Raw genomic sequence first — 11,002 nt, 5'->3', positions numbered from 1 at the left:
AGGATCAGCCCTAACAGTCATAAACCGAAGGGACTACAAGCGGCTATTCTCACATATACCCTTGAGCGATACAAAGATTGTCTTGAAGACGTACACGGGGCAAAAAGTCTACCCCAAAGGAAAAATAAGGGTGAACGTTATATATAACGGCAAGGAAACACCAAAAATGGACCTATATGTATTGCCAGATGGAGGACCACCACTACTAGGACGTGAATGGATCCGGAAGATACAGCTAGATTGGCATTCCATACAAGCACTGACTGTAGATGCCAAAAAGGATGACGACGTCACACCTGGACGACTGTCAAAAATGCTAACTGACGCACAAGAAGTGTTCCAGCAGGGACTCGGAACACTAAAAGGCATAACAGCGACGATCAAAATAGAGGAAAATGCAAGCCCAAAGTTTTTTAAGGCCAGACCGGTACCTTATGCGATCCGCCCAGCCGTCGAAGCAGAGCTGGAAGGTTTGGAACGTTCAGGAGTACTGTCCAAAGTGGACTGGAGTGAGTGGGCTACACCCATCGTTCCTGTAATGAAGAGGTCGTTGAGTAATACGCCTGGGGAACCAAAGAAGGTTCGCATCTGTGGGGACTTTAAGGTGACAGTGAACCCAGTCCTTCACACTGTACAATATCCACTTCCGCGGATTGAAGATATTTTCGCCTCGCTATCTGGAGGGAAACACTTCACTAAGATTGATCTGGCCCAGGCGTACCTGCAAATGGAGGTAGAAGAAGCCTCGAACCAGTACCTCACGATCAACACTCATAAAGGTCTCTACCAATACAACCGGCTGGTGTTCGGTGTAGCATCAGCTCCGGCTATTTGGCAAAGGGCAATGGAACAAGTCCTGCAAGGGATTCCAGGGATCCAGTGTTATTTGGACGACATCCTGGTCACGGGCGAAAATGACAGTGATCACCTCGCCAACCTGGAGCAGGTGCTCACTAGATTGAAGGAATATGGGCTCCGAGCTAATCGCCACAAATGCGAGTTTTTCCAGAAGCAGATCTCGTATTGTGGCCACGTTATTGATAAAGAGGGGTTACATAAGTCCCCTGAAAAGATTGAGGTAGTAGTCAAGGCTCCAGCACCGGAAAATGTGTCACAACTGAGGTCGTTCCTCGGGCTGGTGAACTACTACCATAAGTTCTTGCCGAATTTGTCTACCGTACTACACCCACTGAACACCCTACTGCAAACGGGGGTAGCATGGAAGTGGAGTGACGAATGTAAACGAGCTTTCCAGAAGAGCAAAGCATTGATCACATTAAAAGAGGTGTTGGCTCATTTCAACCCAGCACTACCAATTCGGTTGGCGTGTGATGCATCACCCTATGGTATTGGAGCGGTGCTGTCGCACAAATTCCCGGACGGCTCGGAGAGGCCAGTAGCCTTTGCGTCTCGGTCACTAACCTCAGCCGAGCGTAACTACGCCCAGATTGACAGGGAGGCCCTCAGCCTAGTGTGGGGAGTGAAAAAGTTCAATCACTATCTGCACGGGCAGAAGTTCACCTTGCTGACTGACCACCAACCACTTGTCTCCATCTTTAATCCAAAGAAGTGCGTTCCGGTGATGACTGCGCAACGGCTACAAAGATGGTCTCTTTTTCTAGGGGCGCACCAATATGAAATCGAGTATAAGGGCATGAAACAGCATGGAAACGCTGATGGGCTATCACGCCTGCCACTGCCTACTGCGGAGGAAGCACCAGCAGTGGATCCTGTCGCAATATTTCATTCGACTATAATTGAATGCTTGCCAGTAACTAACGCTGGTATAGAGAAGGAGACCCGAAATGACCCGACACTGTCTCGGGTATATGATTTGACGGTGAAGGGATGGCCAACCCATGGTGACTCACTGTTGCCAGCATTCTCATCCAGAAGAGAACAGCTGTCAGTATGCCAGGGGACCTTGATGTGTGGATCCCGAGTGGTAATTCCACCCAAGTTAAGGGAGAGAGTGCTCAATGAGCTTCACGAAGGTTATCTGGGAGGGGTGAAAATGAAAAGCCTTGCTAGGGCTTATGTGTGGTGGCCGGGGATCGATCAGCAAATCGAGGACCTGACAAAGAGCTGCTCAGGATGCCAGAAGGTCCAAAATGCACCACCACATGCCCCTCTACACCCATGGGAGTGGCCCTCATCTCCATGGCAATGGGTGCATATTGATTTTGCTGGTCCATTCATGGACTCAATGTTTTTAATAGCCGTGGATGCGCACTCGAAATGCCCTGAGGTGATCAAAATGTCCTCCACCACCACGGAGAAAACTATTGCAGTCCTACGGACCATTTTTGCCAGGAACGGCTTGCCAGAGCAGATTTGCTCTGATAACGGACCACAGTTTGTGTCCGAAGAGTTTCGAAGATTTATGAAAAGGAATGGGGTAAGGCATTACACATCCGCCCCGTATCATCCAGCCACAAATGGATTGGCTGAGAGGTTCGTACAAACCTTTAAAAAAGCAGTAAAGGCCATGTGCGATGACGACATTCCACTGCAGCATAAGGTGGACAATTTCCTGTTAGCCTACAGAAATGCGACACATGCAGTCACCAACCAGGCCCTGGCCATGATGTTCTTTAACTGAAGGTTGAGATCTCGTCTGGATTTGCTCAGACCAAATGTACGAAGAGATGTTGAGAGTAAGCAATTCCAGCACATCAATGAGAAGCCGACAAGGAGCTTCAATGTAGGGCAACCAGTCTTGGCCCGCGACTACCGAACAGAGAAATGGCAACCAGAAACGATATGCACACGGCAGGGGCCACTAATGTACACAGTGGACGTTGGGGAGAGCATCGTGAGACGCCATGCTGACCAGATCCTAGAGTCACAGGAACGAGTCAACCCCATGCCTCGCCCATACGTACCTGGTGATAAATCCGACGTACAGGTAGCATCTACCCCAGAAACAGTAGCATCAGAAGCTGATGAACCAACCGACGACAGGGGGCCAGAATCGCCTCCACACCAAGAGCAAGACACTCGGGAAAGGCACTATCCAGAAAGGATCAGGAAGCCTCCCCAAAGACTGAATTTATAAATAGACTATTTTCAGCTAATGTTGCATGTTAAAAGTGTTAATTGTAATTAGTTTGATATTTAATTGTTAAATGAGTGTTATGGTACTGTTAATCTAAAAGGGGAGGAATTGTAATGTATGTACCTTTAAGGGGGGAACTACTTTCTACAGCTCATGTATACTGTAGTACCGGCAGTGACCTCACCTATATATAACGCTGAGTAGTAATCTGTTGTTTCAGTTGCAGTTTGAACCACGTTGAGTAAACACCTGTTGTACCGTTCTCTGCAGTCCTTTTTCTTATTATTACACGGACGTAACAAGGACACTGGGGAGAAATCCCCTGCTGTTCTTTGAAACAGTGCCTTGGAATCTTTGGTGTTCTGAGAGGGCAGACAGGGCCTCGGTTTAACACCTCATATGAAAGACGGCACCTCCGACAGTGCGGCACTCCCTCAGCACTGCACTGGGAGTGTCTGCCTAGATTTTGTGCTCAGGTCCCTGGAGTGAGACTTGAACCCACAACCTTCTGACTCTGAGGTATGAGTGCTGCCCACTGAGCCAAGGCTGAGGTGGTCACAATGATGAGGGGTTTTGATAGAGTAAATAATGGGAAACGGTGTTTCCACCGGCAGGAGGGTCGGTAACCAGAGGACGCAGATTTAAGATAATTGGCAAAAGAACCAGAGAGGGAGATGAGGTGAATTTATTTTTTACGCAGTGAGTTGTTAAGATCTGGAATTCAATGCTTGAAAGGACGGTGGAAGCAGCTTCAATAATAATTTTCAAAAGGAATTTGGATACATACTTGAAAAGGAAAGATTTGCAGGGCTACGGAGGAAGAGCAGGGGAGTGGGACGAATTGGGTCGGTCTTTCAAAGAGCCCAATGGGCACAATGGCCTCCTTCTGTGCTCTATGATTCTATGAACAGTTTGCACCATTTAATAGTAATGTAAGCATAAATTCTAGTGCTGAATTTAATGAACTATCAACAGGGATGCTGTACCTTCTTTTCGAGGTAAATGCTGCAAAGCATATAACTAATGGAAAGATGCCACCTTATCATTGGGATTTTATGGGCACTTTTACTTTGCCAAGTAGGTTTCCCACACTGTCAGAAAGGGACAGCTCCTCTTTCAGAAGGCACGTTTTCTCCAATCCCCGAAGCTGGGGAGGTTTGATACTACAGAGTGCAGCTAATGGAGGGAAACCCATGGGCTGGGAGCCTATCCTAAAGGCACCTTAAAAGAATCAATTGTTCTGGCTACAATCCAATTGACCCTGAGGATCCTTCACCGTGACCCAGAGTGGAGACTCACTGCACTTGAGCCCGGAGTCGAGTTCGTGCTCTCTCTTCACGACTGACCCTGGCTGCTTTTGCTGCAGTGGGAGGCAATAAGCCTCGTGGTGCAGTGCCGTGGATTTGGGGTTTGTTTCTGCTTTTCAAAGGCCATGTGCTCCCCCCGTCTTCTGACCCGGGCCACTAATTCCACCCCCCCCACCACCCCAACCCGCCACCGTCTCCCGTCCCCTGACCCGGGCCCCTACCTTTCCCCAGTCTCCTGACCCGGGCCCCTGCCTTTCCCCAGTCTCCTGACCCAAGTCTCTAACAGCCCCCCGTCCCCTGACCCGGGTCCCTGCCCCCCATCCCCTGACCCAGGCCCTGCCCCCCCGTCCCCTGACCTGAGTCCCTGCCCCCCATCCCCTGACCCGGGCCCCTGCCTTTCCCCAGTCTCCTGACCCAGGCCCCTGCCTTTCCCCAGTCTCCTGACCCGGGCCCCTGCCTTTCCCCAGTCTCCTGACCCGGGCCCCTGCCTTTCCTCAGCCTCCTGACCCGGGCCCCTGCCTTTCCCCAGTCCCCTGACCCGGGCCCCTGCCTTTCCCCAGTCTCCTGACCCGGGCCCCTGCCTTTCCCCAGTCTCCTGACCCGGGCCCCTGCCTTTCCCCAGTCCCCTGCCTTTCCCCAGTCTCCTGACCCGGGCCCCTGCCTTTCCCCAGTCTCCTGACCCGGGCCCCTGCCTTTCCCCAGTCCCCTGCCTTTCACCGGTCCCCTGCCTTTCCCCGGGCCCCTGCCTTTCCCCGGGCCCCTGCCTTTCCCCGGGCCCTTGCCTTTCCCCGGTCCCCTGCCTTTCCCCGGGCCCCTGCCTTTCCCCGGTCCCCTGCCTTTCCCCGGGCCCCTGCCTTTCCCCGGGCCCCTGCCTTTCCCTGGTCCCCTGCCTTTCCCCAGTCCCCTGCCTTTCCCCAGTCTCCTGACCCGGGCCCCTGCCTTTCCCCAGTCCCCTGCCTTTCCCCAGTCCCCTGCCTTTCCCCAGTCCCCTGCCTTTCCCCGGGCCCCTGCCTTTCCCCGGGCCCCTGCCTTTCCCCGGGCCCCTGCCTTTCCCTGGTCCCCTGCCTTTCCCCGGTCCCCTGCCTTTCCCCGGGCCCCTGCCTTTCCCTGGTCCCCTGCCTTTCCCCGGTCCCCTGCCTTTCCCCAGTCCCCTGCCTTTCCCCAGTCCCCTGCCTTTCCCCAGTCCCCTGCTTTTCCCCAGTCCCCTGCCTTTCCCCAGTCCCCTGTCTTTCCCCAGTCTCCTGACCCGGAACTCTAACTCTTGCCTGCCTCTGGTAACTCTCACTGGTTTTCCAGACTCAATGGGCCCGATTTTGTGGCTTGTCTGGGAAATGGTCGGATTCCCCCGAATGTGGGGTTCTGACACACAAAAAAATGTGTCAGCCAGCTCCACGCAATTTTCCCTCAAGTGGCCAATTAATTCCCAGCATGTGGGCAGCCTTGCTAATTGTCCATTTCTGGTCAGAAAGCCCCACAGTATGATGTCATCATTCGTGGTGCTTTCAAGGTCCATAGCAAGCACTGCATCCTCTGAAGGCTTCCAAACGAACCATACAGGATGGCAGAGGAGCCTGCAGCAGCTGTGGCCAGTGCCAGACCCCGAGCTGCCTTCAAATTCGACGAGGCTTCACTGCAGGCATTATTGGATGAGGTTAGGGCCCACAGGGAGGTCCTCTTCCCTAGGTCAGGCAGGAAGAGGCCTCCCACTGAGACCAAGGCTGCATGGATGCAGGTGTCAGCAGATGCCAACTCGCTGGGAGTCACCAGAAGAACCTTGGCATTACATCTCTAACTCCTTCCTTTACTCCCCCACAGTACCATCCAGAGCCCCCGTCCTCACTGTGGAGGAGGAAGAGGCTGTGCAGCCAGACTCCTCAAAGGAAGCTCCAATCTCTGAGGGCGCAGCGTCAGCAGATGTAAGCGCACCCAGCACCAGCGTAGACACTCACACCTCGGGGGGACCTTCGGGACATAGAGTAGTGTTGTCACCTGGTGTTTCACAGCTCACAAGTGAGCCTCAGCAGATTCTGGAGACAGGGACAGCAGTGGAGAGTCCTCGTCGGAGGGCGCAGGACTCTGCCAGCTCAGCTCAGCTGCGCTGCATGTCGACCCTCTGCCTCTGGGTCCATCCGCAAGAGAAGAGGTGATGGATCTCCATGCACAGATGCAGGAGTCTCTGGCAGGTTTTGTCTCCAGGGTCGCTGTGAGTGTGGAGCGAATGGAGGAGTCCATAGCGACCATGAGCAGAGCCTTTGTGGAGTCATTGGTGCATGAACGCAGCACCATGGAAAGGTTGGCAACCTCCATGGAGGAGATAACTCGCCAGGGTATGGAAAACATGGTGGCCTAGAAATTCGGTGGGCTGCGCCACCAGTTAGCGCCTAAAGAGGGCACTCAGTGGCTTTAGCGCCACTGGCCATGCCTCCCGCGATATTTAGCTGGGGCGCTAATGGCGGCATTAGCCTGTTGCGCTGCACCGCCACTGATGACGTCATCGGTGTGCGCAGCGCCCCGCTACCGCCCCGATCGCGATATTTGGCAGCGACCGCCTCTGTAGCGCCATTCGCTAATCACGCCCGGTTCACGGGGCCTACCTGTGGCGGCAGTGGCACAAATTAAGGTGGAGGTGCGGGGCGGCTGTTTTTTTCAGCGGCCGCCTGCCAGCACCTCCGTCCCCAGCCTCCTGATCGCCCCCCGCGGCATTGCCGGCTGTTTTCCGAGAGCCCGGCACTTCTCCTCGGTGCCGGGCTCTTTTGCCGGCACTCGCGATTGCTCATCGCGCTGGTGCAGGCCCCTCCCCCTTAAGAATGGGAGGAAGGCCTGCAGTACCGCAGCGCGCCGTGCCGCAGAGTGTGGCGCTACGGCACGTTGCGCTGCGATATTCAGTTTCAGCACCCTAAGAGGGACGCGGAGCGCCTCGAGCCTCGCCCCATGTCCCTCTTGGGGCACTCAAGCTGAACTTCCGGCGATCGCTACTGCTCCGATCGCAGCGCAAGATCTGGCGCCCAGGCGAGCTTGGCGCCCCGTTTGCGGCTCCACCCAATTTCTCCCCCAGTGAGTGCTCATAAGAGAATGACATCTCTTGAGGAGCGTTGGCCATCTATTGAACAGAGAAACCAGATCTTCATGGAAGTTCTTCTGAGTAGGACTGCCAGTGCAGAAACGGGTCCCACTGGCCCCCTAAAGCGCAGCAAGGTGCTCTCAAGCCACTTCCAAGCGCTGGCCCCTTCTGGCCTGTGCAGCTTCAGATGAGTGAGCAGCAGCCTGGTGCTCCTGGTGCTCATCATGCTGTTTCTGGTTCTGCTGCTGCCGCCTCTGCTGCTGGAGATGCTCTAATGGCAAGAAGGGAAGGAAAAAAAGGCATCCTATGCTTCTCGTAGATGCCTCCGCTGAGGAAGCGCTGAGTGAGGGTGGCGAGAGGGGCTTCCCAGGAGATCGCATTGGAGAAGTGTGTGAGGCTCCAACCTTCCACAGCTGTGCCTAAGCCTTGAAGAAGTAGCCCCAAGCCTGCAACAACAAGGTCCTTCAACATACAAGTGCTGTCCCTTTAAATCGCAGCTTCTCCAATTGACCTGCAGCTGACAGCAAGCAAGCCGGCAAGCTTCAGGCCAGGTTTCATCAGTGGGGTTCCCCGCAGGCGTGTTTCACGTGGGGACAGCCCCAAAATCGCAACGGCCCCTGAAAATCGACTTAAACAAGGTAATAATTGCTCATTAGTGTTCCGACGGCCAGTCCCGCCAGCGGCGGGCGGGACTGAAGCGGGTCGCAGAGAAACGGCGGTCCGAAAGTCGGACGGGGCGGGGAATCAGGCGGGGGTGGGGGGTCGCGACCCGCTTTTTCGGCGATTTTCGGCCCCCGGCCGCCTGAAAAGCTGCCCGACGGCTGGCAGAAAATCGGGGCCAAAGTCTCGAATAATAAATACAGAAAGAACTTGCTTTTGTATAGCGCCTTTCGTGACCTCAGGACGTCCCAAAGTGCTTTACAGCCAATGAAGTACTTTTAATGTGTATAGAATCATAGAATCATAGAAAGTTACAGCACGGAAGGAGGCCATTTCGGCCCATCGTGTCCGCGCTGGCCAACAAAGAGCTATCCAGCCTAATCCCACTTCCCAGCTCTAGGTCCGTAACCCTGCAGGTTAGAGCAACCCAAGTGCACATCCTGCCTCTACCACCCTTCAGGCAGTGAGTTCCAGACCCCCACAACCCTCTGGGTGAAGAAATTTCCCCTCAAATCCCCTCTAAACCTTCCCCCAATTACTTTAAATCTGTGCCCCCTGGTTTTTGACCCCTCTGCTAAGGGAAATAGGTCCTTTCTATCCACTTTATCTATGCCTCTCGTAATTTTATACACCTCAATAAGGTCTCTCCTCAGCCTCCTCTGTTCCAAGGAAAACAGACTGAGCCTATCCAGTCTTTCCTCATAGCTAAGATTCTCTACTCCCGGCAACATCCTTGTAAATCTCCTCTGAACCCTCTCTAGTGCAATCACATCTTTCCTGTAATGTGGTGACCAGAACTGCACGCAGTACTCTAGCTGAGGCCTAACTAGTGTTTTATACAGTTGAAGCATAACCTCCCTGCTCTTGTATTCGATGCCACGGCTAATAAAGGTGAGCATTCCGTATGCCTTCTTAACCACCTTATCTACCTGGCCTGCTACCTTCAGGGATCTGTGGACACACACTCCAAGGTCCCTTTGTTCCTCTACACTACTCAGTGTCCTACCATTTAACGTGTATTCCCTTTCCTTGTAGTCACTGTTGTAATGTAGGAAATGCAGCAATTTTGCACACAGCAAGCTCCCACAAACAGCAATGTGGTAATGACCAGACAATCAGTTTTAGTCTTTGGGCGCAGAATTTGGTGGCGCCCCGCTAACTTTTAACTTTTTGAAAAGTTAGCGCCCAGCGAAATCCATTGAAAAATGTTGCAAAATTGGGCGTTTTGACCCCAGGAGTGAAGCGGGGCGGTAAATGAGGCGCTAACGGTCCCAGAGGAGCGCTGCAGGGGGCGCTATTGCCAGAGCGCTACCCAATCTCAGCTGACTTGCGTCCAGCTATCAGCCTTCAAGCCTCGACTCCAGCTTATTCCAGCTCTTAAAGGGGAGGTCATTTCAAGCTGCAGCTGCTCATTGTCAGCATTGCTGCTCTTGAGTGCGACCTCCCAGCGGCTGAGGCAGCTTTGTACCATGGCTACTGCAAGGGAGAGGGAGAAGGAGAGGGCTACTCCATTCAGCGATGTGGAATTGGATATGTTCAGCAGCTTGTCTGACAGTGTCTCAGCAGAGTTATGGCCGACAAAAAAGATTCCCCAAGATGGCGCCTTTAAATAGCGCGCGCGGAGCCGACTCACTCGACAGCTGATGCTGTCGTTGTTAGCGGCAGGCGGTAAGTGAGGGGGCGCGGACGAATTTTGCATCCGGGGCGCTGCGCACACAGCCGATACCTACAGGAGCAGGGCACTAACTTTTTAGCGCCTTCGCAAAAAACACGGCCCAATTTAGCGCTAATATCACCCACCCGGGTGAAAACCCCATTAGCGCCCCGTGGAGGCGCTAACGGCAGGCGCAAAGCAGCCGAATTTCGCACCCTTAATCTGCTTTAGTGATGTCAGTTGAGGGTTAACTATTGGCCAGGACACTTCGGAGAACCCTTCTGTTCAAAATAGTCTTCTTCTCTTAGGCAATCCTGCGGACTTGCTTCCACATTAAAAATGAGTTCGCAAGGTGACTGATGAGTCCAGTGCGGGACCTACAGTCTCAGTCACAAAATAGTGCCATATCTTCTTTTACATCCACCTGAGAGGACAGACAGGGCTTTGGTTTAACGTCTCAACTGAAAGACGTCACCTCTGAGAGTGCAGCACCCGCTCAGTACTGCACTGGAACATCAGCCTGGATTTTGTGCTTCAAGTCCCTGGAGTGGGGACTTGAACCCACTGACCTATCTGCCTTGTAGGCGAGAGTGCTGCCCACTGAGCCACAGCTAACAGCTCATAGAATCATCGAATTCTACAACACAGCATGAGAGCATTGAGCTCATTGTCCCATGGCATCTCTCTGAAAGTGCTATCCATTGAGACCCACTCCCCTGTCCTTTCCCCATATCCTTTAAAAAAAATCTTTTTCAAATATTTATCCCCTTGCCTTTTAAAAGCTATTATGGATTCTGCTTCCACCGCTGTGTCTGGCAGGGCATTCCATGTCCTAACAACCCTTTGCATAAAAATATTACTTCAAACATCTCCCTGCATTCGTTTGCTGGTGATCTGCCATTTATGCCCTCCACTCACTGAAATAGTTTTCCCCGATTTACTTGATCCAATGCCATCATAATTTTGAAAAGCTCTTGGCAGATCTTCGCTTAACCTTCGTTGCTGTATTGAAAAAAGCTCCAGTTTCTCCAGTCTCTCTTCAGAACTGTTGTTGTGATCTGGAACACGCTGCCTGAAAGGGCGGTGGAAGCAGATTCAATAGTAACTTTCAAAAGGGAATTGGATAAATACCTGAAGGGGAACAGTTTACAGGGCTGTGAGGAAAGAGTTGGATTTATTGGTTAGTTCTACCAAAGGTATGATAAAAGAAAGACTTGCATTTATATCGCGCCTTTCACGACCACCGGACGTCTCAAAGCGCT

The sequence above is a fragment of the Somniosus microcephalus genome, chromosome 12 (genome assembly GCF_052327205.1).
Source record: "Somniosus microcephalus isolate GS21.2 chromosome 12, FLI_Smic_1.0, whole genome shotgun sequence".
NCBI classification, from domain to species: Eukaryota; Metazoa; Chordata; class Chondrichthyes; order Squaliformes; family Somniosidae; genus Somniosus; species Somniosus microcephalus.
Note: the sequence above shows the minus strand (reverse complement) of the source record.